Source organism: Pinus tabuliformis, chromosome 5_2, assembly GCF_031772625.1.
Source record: "Pinus tabuliformis cultivar Carrire ecotype Pingquan chromosome 5_2, CPIR1, whole genome shotgun sequence".
NCBI lineage: Eukaryota > Viridiplantae > Streptophyta > Pinopsida > Pinales > Pinaceae > Pinus > Pinus tabuliformis.
Window position 1 is genome coordinate 386,835,789 of NC_142306.1, and position 10,667 is coordinate 386,846,455.

The window sequence follows — 10,667 nt, forward strand, 5'->3', positions numbered from 1 at the left end:
AGCCCAGTTTCCGCAAATATGAGATAGTAATTAAAAATAAATAAAAAATAAAATATGTCCCTCATTTTGTAAGTATTATATTTAGATTATTTTTAAATATTATGTTTATATGTTTTTTGAATTTTATATTTACCTTAATCAATATTAAAATTTATGGTACACCTTCAATAGGAAAATAACAATATATTTTGTTGTGAAATAAAAATACTTTCTTAAAAAAATTATTTAGTAGTTGTAAAGAACTTTTTACTATGCCAATCATCTGAACTCTATGCAGTTTGACCATGGAATGAGAGTGTAAGATGACGATCACATTAAAAAGTATTCCAGATACCAATAATAAAGTGTAGTATGATTATTTTATGTTTTGTTTTATATATATATATATAGATATATATATATATGTGTGTATATTGGGTGTAGATTTTGTAACTATAAATATTTTATAGTTTAATTATTTGACTTTTTAATTTGTATTTTGCTTTAAATTTGATAAAATTTAATTATTTGATTTTTTTGGTTAATTTTATTTAAATTTAATAAAAAAATAAATAAAAATGGTAAATTTTTAATTTTCAATTTATAAACTTTAATTATTCTAAAAAAATTTCAAAATATTCACTCTCTTTAAATACATGTGAAAATACATCTCAATAAATAAAAGTTGAATAACAAAAATTCATAATCATATATTTTTTAACCAACCAATTCTAGCCTTGGAAAATTGAAAAAACAGATGATGAGATTGCACCCAAATATGAGTGTATAGTGTGACAATGATATCACGGTTATACATTAAATATTCACTATGGCAAGTTAAAAAGCGTCTCTACTATTCCATAGACACCCTCTGTTCTGCAAGAGAGTATTCTGGACCCTTGTTATAGGCTGCCATATTGTTATTTGACTTTCAAACAATTTGTGTTCAACCATTCAATGCCATCTGGATCCTAGGTTATAGACAGCCACATTGTTATTTGACTTTGAAACCATTTGTGTTCAACCATTCATGCCCTTTGGGTCCTAGGTTAGAGGCGACCATATTTTCATTTGACTTTCAAACCATTTGCACTCAACCATTCAATGTTCTGTTACTCTTAGGTCACAGACGGGCATATTGTCATTTGACCTTCAAACCATTGGCGTTCAACCAACCATTCAACGCCCTTATGTAACTGCACCATGAAATCATTCCACCGTGAGCTTGCAGCTATTCAGTTGTACTCACCCCATTTCACTATTTTCTTGATCATGGCATTTCTAGGTGCTTTATAAATTGAGAATTGGGATAGTGATCTATTCACACATCTTGGAGAGCCCATTGTAGTTTCGTTGTTCTCGTTGCAGCAACAAAGTAGCGGGTGAAAGGCAACTACGGAAAAATATCTCCTGCAGATCAGACGCGGTCCCTACATTCGCACAATATGAATTCCAAAAAGCACTGGCCCAGAATGTTCCTGAAATCAAAGTCCTCTAATCAATTGCCAGAAACTTCTAATTTTTTAGCGATGAGGCCACCATATTCTGAAGGTCGGCAATATTTTTCTCTTGCACGTCCAAACTAAATCAAGCTCGTTCAGATGCCGTGTAGATATAATGATGAATCTACATCTAAATTGAAAAGCGTCTACCTTTTGTTCTCTATGTGATTTAAAAAAAAATATAAACATTATATCATAAATCAGATCACATCACAGAAACATAAAATTTAAGATATAATACTATTTCATTCGGAAGTATACTATTTCAGAAGTATACTATTTCATTCCTCGAAGTATAAAATTTAAGATATATTACTATTTCATAAAATTTAAGAAATAATACTCTGTGTCATGTTTACTTTTGCGTAAACAAATATAGTACTTTCTCGGTCATCAGATTAATATAGATAGTGCCATAGGGATCGCAGCTAGTTTGATTAATCAAACTGTAATAGGATAATGTTAAGGTTGGGGAATGATATAATAGTTTGATCAATGTTGTTGTAATGGTTCGGTATCTATAGATATTGCAATAGCAAATAGCAGTTGTCATTCGTTAAATTATAATATTTTGATAAATATTATTCTAATTCTTTTTAGTATATGAATATGGTTTTGTTGCTTTAAAGTTTTATCCATTTTTAAGGGTATATTTTGGGCTAAAAAGGGGTAACAATAATCTTACTATAACTTTTTTAACAAAATAAAAAGCTAATTTTTTCCAAGAGTTTTAAATTATTGCGCCATGTTAATTAAAATGCACATGTACATTGAAGATTAAGTTTTGATAGAATTTCAGACAGTCATATACCATTAGTTTTGATAGAGATTTGACATTAGTTTTCATAAATATTTTTTCCATGCAGCAGCTGCATTGTCAAGTAATTATTTGCAGGAGAAGGAAACGAGCATGTCCAAAACAAAGTCAAGATGGCATCGAAAACCAGAGCAGATCCAGATCCTGGAAGATACATTCAATTCTGGCATGGTGAACCCTCCCAGAGAAGAAATAAAAAGGATCAGAGCTCGGCTCCAAGAATTAGGGCAAGTTGGTGATGTAAATGTATTCTACTGGTTCCAGAATAAAAAGTCCAGAGTAAAGCGAAAGCGACATGTCCAAGATGCGCAAATGTCTGAACCTTGCCCCAAGGTTGCGAAGACCACATCTTCAACTGCATCAACATCAACAACATCAACGTCAACATCAGTAAAGTCTAAACATATAACGGTTGGAAATCAACCCCCCTCATCTTCTACTGTGCCAGTATCTTCATTGCCCGGGAACCATTACGAGACGCACGTGAACCAAGAAATGAGCAGTACTCAATGCAGTAACATGCAAGCATTTGGAGGGGCGGGAACAACAGGAAGCAGCGGAATTTTGAATGAAGGTACATAGGCATTGATACTAGTGGAATAGTGTTGTTACCATGTCTTAATTTCAAGCTGCCAACGTATCATATACCCTTATTCAAATGCATATATTTGTGCTTTGTTGTGAGTACATTGTTTTCATGTCCATGTCTAATATTAAGCTGGGTCTGCACGAGGTGTGCAGGAGGACTCCATGACTAACGGTAACCAATCAATAACTGTATTCATCAATGACATTCCAATGTGTTGGGGATTTTTCTGTCAAAATCCCAAAAACACAATATAAAATGCACATAGAGACAATGCTCTGTTTCTCTCCAGAATCTTAACTCAATGGAAGGCTACAAATTATTTATCAGAAAAGAGTATTACACTCATAAACAAGGATCTGTATTCATTAAAATTGAAAAGCCTGATACAATATTCTTCCTCTGCTGTTCAGAGGGATTTACCAAAAAGAAAACACACATTCATTACAGTCTACGCTGCTGCATATTGCAAACATACACTTGCGCTGCTGCGCTTCTGCTCACACACACACAAATACAATACACATCTAACTTACATACATAATCTGAATAGTTTTAATGAACAAAAATGGAGTCCCATACTGGGAACTGCTCGAGGCTGTCCTTCTCGTCCTCGGCTGAAATGAGCAATAACTGTGGTCACTGGAAATTCAATGTGCAGGAGCTTGAACGCAACCTGCTTCCTTCTCGGCCATGCTGAAAATTGAAAGCTTCTACCTGCTACGTTGTACTGTTCCATGCTCACTTTAACTCCTCCTGCTTCTTCATATATATTTGAAAACATATGCAAAATACTGCTAAATCATGAAAAATGGCCTTGGGCGGATTTCAAATATTATACAGTTTGGCTCCGGAAACCCATCGGGTCCGAGCTTCATCGCATGGCGCTTATATAAAAATGGTTGTGTCCCCATTGTTTCCCCAATTTCGATATGCCGATCGCACTATGTGCCGATACCTCCGATCATATATATATATATATATATATATATATATATGCCTGAAATATATAAAAAAAATGTCCTGAGCGCGGCCTTGAAAATTTATCAAAAAAAATTTATAATATTGTCGGGTCCGCTCCGTCGCATCGCTACAAAACTCATGTTAAAGGCCCCGACCCTGTGACATTGCCGATAGCGAAATCGGCGATCGCTCATCGCAAACACAAAAGCTCGTTTATAAGTCCTCCCGCTGCGACTTCGCCGATGCGATATCGGCGATCGCTCATCGGCGATGTTTCATATCGCTACCGCTGCCTGCCTCCAATGCTCCACCCCGCCGATATGCCGACTTGCCGATACGCCGATACGATCTAGACCATTGATCGGTTAGATTCTGACGGCTGAGGTTAAAGCGGATCTTTAAGCCTGCGATTTGGTTTTTCTCATAATGTTGGAGTGTTTATGCCTCCCGATCCTTGGTGAAGGGCTCGGTTATTGTCTTCATGCTGCCGCATGGCTCAACTGTTGCACAGTTGAAATTATATTTTCAACACTCCCCTTTAATTTCAACTGTCGGGCATTCAATCATACCCAAACACTTCCTCAAAAATTCAAGGCTTTTCTGATCCAATGGCTTTGTCAAAATGTCTGCTACCTGTTCCTGAGTCCTGCAATGTTGTAGAACAATTTCTCCATTGTTCACCAATTCTCTGATGTAGTGAAACCTTGTATCAATGTGTTTCGTTCTTTTGTGAAACACAGAATTCTTGGACAGTGCAATAGCTGAGCTATTGTCACAATAAATTACTGTTGCTTTTGCCTGCTCTTGGCCTAAGCTCCTCAACATTCTTCTCATCCACACTCCTTGACATGCTGCTGCTGTAGCTGCCACGTACTCTGCTTCTGTTGTAGACAACGCCACAATTGGCTGTTTCTTGGAAGCCCATGAAATGGCTCCTGAACCCATGTGAAAAAGATAACCGGATGTGCTTTTCCGATCATCCACACTTCCAGCCCAATCGCTATCAGTGTATCCAACTAAATCTGAATGTTCTGAGGCATGATATAGAATTCCAAACATTTTGGTACCTTTCACATACCTCAAAATTCTCTTTGCTGCCTGCCAATGTGCCTCCTTCGGCCTCTCCATAAATCTGGAAATCAAACTAACAGCATACATTAAATCAGGCCTAGTTGCTGTTAAATACATAAGGCTGCCCACAATGCTTTTATATAAGCTAGGATCAAAATCCTTGCTGCTGTCCTCTCTGCTGAGCTTTAATCCCATTACTGTGGGAGTGATTGCTGCCTTGCATTCTTCCATCTTAAATCTGCCCAAAACTTGATTTACATATCTTGCTTGAGATATAAAAATTCCTTTTTCATTTTGATCTACTTCTATGCCTAAGAAGTATCTCAAGAAACCCATGTCAGTCATTTCAAATTCCTCTTTCATGACTGATTTAAAATTCTCAATAAGATAAATATCATTTCCAGTGAAAATAACATCATCTACATACAAGACAACAATTAAAATTTTACCATCCTTTTCCTTGATGTAGACTGTGGGTTCTCCTTCACACTTGTCGAATTCATTATCCAATAGATATGAATCTATCCTGTTGTACCATGCTCTTGGCGCTTGCTTCAACCCATAAAGAGCTTTCTTCAATTTGCACACTTTGTGCTCTTCACCTTTCTTCTCATATCCGAGAGGCTGTTCCACATAAACCTCTTCCATTAACACTCCATTTAGGAATGCTGATTTCACATCCATTTGGTAGACTTTCCATTTGTTTTGAGCTGCTATGGACAGCACTGTTCTCACGGTTTCCATTCTTGCAACCGGTGCGAAAGTCTCTTCGTAATCTCTCCCATATTGCTGCTTGTACCCTTTGACAACAAGCCTTGCCTTGTGTCTTTCTATCTTGCCTTCAGCATTGCATTTGGTCTTATAGACCCATTTGACTCCAATAACTTCTTTACCTTTTGGTAGCTCTACCAAATCCCATGTCTTGTTTCTTTCTATGGCATTCATCTCCTCATCCATAGCTTCTATCCATTTCTTATCTTTAATTGCATTTTCGAAATGAATAGGATCATCAACATGACAATACAAGGCAAATAAGGAATTCATTCCTTCATTATAAATGTCACTTAAGTTTCTGAACTTTTTACCTCTTTCACTTGGTCTGCAAGTGCTTGAGGATGCACTTGAATTTCCTCCTTGTGGTGTGCTTGGAGAAGCACTTTCATTTATCCTCAATGGTGTACCTTGCTGTTCTTGTGTTGGTGCTGCTGTTTGGGGATTCATTTCAGCCACCTCCTCTTCATCTTCATCATGAGACAAATAGTTTTTAACATTCACTGTTTTCTCTATGCTTCCATCCCAAGCTTCCTCTTCAATGAATTGAACATCTCTGCTGACAAAAAACTTCTTGGTAGATGGGATATACAACCTGTAGGCTTTGGATTCCTCACTGTATCCAATGAAGATGCATTTCTCCCCTTTGCTGTCCAACTTCCTCCTTAGCTGATCTGGTATGTGTGCATAGGCCACACATCCAAAAACTCTCATGTGGGTGACTCCTTGCTTTCTCCCACTCCATGCCTCTTCTGGCACTTCATTCATGACTGCTTTTGTAGGACACCTGTTCAAGATATAAACTGCACAATGTACAGCTTCAGCCCAATACTCATTTGGCAAATGCTTTGCCTTCAACATGCTCCTCGCCATATCCATAATGGTTCTGTTCTTCCTTTCAGCAACTCCATTTTGCTGTGGGGTGTACCGAGTTGTAAACTGTTTATGAATTCCATTTTCTCTACAAAACTTTAGGAATTCATTTGAGATATACTCACCTCCTCTATCAGTTCTGAAAACTTTTATGTGCAGTCCGCTTTGGTTCTCCACAAGTGCTTTGAAGTTTTGGAATTTCTCAAAGACTTCACTTTTGTTCTTGAGGAAATATATCCAAGTCTTTCTTGTAAAATCATCAATGAATGTCAAGAAATATAGGCTGCCAGCTAATGATGGAGCTTGCATTGGTCCACACAAATCTGAGTGGATAATCTCTAAGGGTGCCTTTGCCCTTATACTTTTCCCTGATGGAAAACTCTCTCTATGTTGTTTGCCCAATATACAACCTTCACAAAGGCTGTCCGGCTTCTCTATCAATGGTAATCCTCTTACCATTCCTTTTCTGCTTAATAGGTTTAGACCTCCAAAATTTAGATGCCCGAATCTCAAGTGCCATAACCAATTTTCATCCTTTGGCACGCTTTGGAAGGCCTCTTGGGTGACTGCTGCCATTTCCTTCTTGTTCTTCAAGTCTGCCCTGATCCGGAGAGGGAACATCCTGTTCCTTGTCATCTTCACTTCAGCAATACATCTTTTGCTGGGTGGTATATCCATGATGGTGCACACATCATTTACAAAGTAAACATTGTAACCCTTTTGGACAAGTTGTCCAATACTCAAGAGGTTACATCTCATTCCGGGGACATAGTATACATCTGCTATGGTTTTCCTTTCTCCTTGCTTTGTAAATATTTTTACCTCCCCTTTTCCCATAACAGACACTTTACTATCAGTTCCTAGTGTGACCTCTGATTTCAAATTCTGATTTAAGGCTGAAAAGAGGGCTATATTCCCTGTCATATGGTTGCTGCAACCTGAGTCTAAAAACCAAATATCTTCACTATTTGTTTCAGCCATATTACAAGCTAACAGCACATTATCTTGGCTGACATTTTCTCTAGTGACATTTGCATTTTGTCTATTACTCATATCATGCTGCTTTTTCCTACACTCACTGGCATAATGCCCATATTTTTTACAGTAATAGCATTGGACATTGGATTTTTCATACCTTTGTCCTTGAGCATGATGTTGTCCTCCTTGTTGGCTGCTGCCTTGGCCTTGGTTCTGATTTGGATTGCTGCCTCTTCCTTGAGTATTTGCTGGACTGTTCTTTCCACCTCTGTTCTGGCTTTTGCCTCTTCCTCTCTTGTTTCCTCTTCCTTGACCTCTTCCTCTTCCAAAGGACATCTGGGTCTTGAAGGCTTGCTCAAGAGATGAGTTTTCATTTCTACTCAACCTCTGCTCATGTGTTATCAGTGATGCATGAAGCTCATCAACGGAGAAGTTTGAGAGATCCTTTGTCTCTTCTATGGTGGTGACAATCGCATCAAACTTTGAGGGTAAGACCCTCAATATTTTCTCCACAATCCTCCTTTCTTCAAGCATCTCTCCATGAGATCTTATTTGTGTAACCAGGCCAATTACTTGAGTGAAGAATGAGTCAATATTATCTGACTCCTTCATGCACAGATTCTCAAAATCTTTTCTCAGCAATTGTAGTTTTGCTGTCTTCACTTTCTCCATTCCTTGATAGGCTGTTTTGAGAGTTTGCCATGCTTCTTTGGATGACTTAGCTGCTGCTAATCTTGGAAACACGCTTCCATGCACTGCTTGATACAAGAAGAAGAGGGCTTTTGAGTCCTTCTTCTTGTGGCTTTTCAACAGATCCTTCTCTCCCTGAGTTAATGCATTAAACTCATTTTCATCTGCTGGTTGTTCAAAACCATCCTCAACAATTTCCCATAAGTCTTGGGAAGCAAAGAGGGCTTTCATTGTTATTGCCCAATAGTCATAATTTTTGCCATCGAATAGTGGGAGCTGCATACCCATACTATTGCTGGTGCTGGTGCCTGCCATTCTTTCTCTTTTAACTTGGATTCTTTTGCTGAACTTCACTCTGCTAGAGAAGGTGCTACAGCAAAAGTCTTTCCTTCAGCTTCTTTGACTGCTTCAAAGAGCCTGGATTAGCTCCGATACCACTGTTGGGGATTTTTCTGTCAAAATCCCAAAAACACAATATAAAATGCACACAGAGACAATGCTCTGTTTCTCTCCAGAATCTTAACTCAGCGGAAGGCTACAAATTATTTATCAGAACAGAGTATTACACTCATAAACAAGGATTTGTATTCATTAAAATTGAAAAGCCTGATACAATATTCTTCCTCTGCTGTTCAGAGGGATTTACCAAAAAGAAAACACACATTCATTACAGTCTACGCTGCTGCATATTGCAAACATACACTTGCGCTGCTGCGCTTCTGCTCACACACACACAAATACAATACACATCTAACTTACATACATAATCTGAATAGTTTTAATGAACAAAAATGGAGTCCCATACTGGGAACTGCTCGAGGTTGTCCTTCTCGTCCTCTGCTGAAATGAGCAATAACTGTGGTCACTGGAAATTCAATGTGCAGGAGCTTGAACGCAACCTGCTTCCTTCTCGGCCATGCTGAAAATTGAAAGCTTCTACCTGCTACGTTGTACTGTTCCATGCTCACTTTAACTCCTCCGCGCCAAATCTCTGCTTCTTCATATATATTTGAAAACATATGCAAAACACTGCTAAATCATGAAAAATGGCCTTGGGCGGATTTCAAATATTATACAGTTTGGCTCCGGAAACCCATCGGGTCCGAGCTTCATCGCATGGCGCTTATATAAAAATGGTTGTGTCCCCATGGTTTCCCCAATTTTGATATGCCGATCGCACTATGTGCCGATACCTCCGATCATATATATATATATATATATATATATGCCTGAAATATATAAAAAAAATGTCCTGAGCACGGACTTGAAAATTTATCAAAAAAAATTTATAATATTGCCGGGTCCGCTCCGTCGCATCGCTACAAAACTCATGTTAAAGGCCCCGACCCTATGACATTGCCGATAGCGATGTGCCGATAGCGAAATCGGCGATCGCTCATCGCAAACACAAAAGCTCGTTTATAAGTCCTCCCGCTGCGACTTCGCCGATGCGATATCGGTGATCGCTCATCGGCGATGTTTCATATCGCTACCGATGCCTGCCTCCAATGCTCCACCCCGCCGATATGCCAACTTGCCAATACGCCGATATGATCTAGACCATTGATCGGTTAGATTCTGACGGCTGAGGTTAAAGCGGATCTTTAAGCCTGCAATTTGGTTTTTCTCATAATGTTGGAGTGTTTATGCCTCCTGATCCTTGGTGAAGGGCTCGGTTATTGTCTTCATGCTGCCGCATGGCTCAACTGTTGCACAGTTGAAATTATATTTTCAACACAATGGAAGTCCCCAAGTAGCCCCTGAACTTCAGGGCTTTCTTCGGAGATGATGCACTTTTACTCCATTCCTCTGGCGAGTTGGTGCTAGTGAATGAATGGGGATTCACCTTGGAAGGCCTGGAGCATGGAGCTAAATATTTCTTGGTATGCTATACATATTCCTTATGTTCATTTATATGGAATCAGTCTTAGTATAATTAAGTCTCAAAAAATTAAATAAATATAGAAGTTTATTGCTCTGATCTGAGTGGCCTTACGGGTACGTTTTTATTCTATTTTTGCAGCTATGAAGGCTATTTATCACTGGTGGATCTGCTGCTTCCTTTGTTCAGCTTCTTGTTGAACACTACTGTTTTTGCAGCAAAATTCAGCTTCTTGTTGAACACGGTTGCTTTGGCAGCAAAATTCTATGTTACCATTACCTTACAAACTTGAGATTTGATATATCGAGGCTATATTTTATTTATTTATAACTTGATATTTTATATTCCATAGTACAAAAGAAAAGGCCTGTTGCACTGTACTGAAGTAGTTTAAATCACTTTTGTTTCTATGGAATTCCTGAGGATCACGGGGCCCAAAACTGGGTGGCTCACGTGCTAGTTTCTATGCACTTGAACGATCAGTTTCTATGAATGGTTACAAGCAGAGGAAACACTTGAGTCGCATAAGTTTAAATTACCCACCCTCCACATGCT

General features: G+C 38.3%; 1 pseudogene; it reads left to right on the forward strand.

The window, feature by feature from the left end:
* Positions 1-1,424: 1,424 nt before the first annotated feature.
* Positions 1,425-10,404, forward strand: LOC149159126 (WUSCHEL-related homeobox 11-like; annotated as a pseudogene).
* Positions 10,405-10,667: the final 263 nt, after the last annotated feature.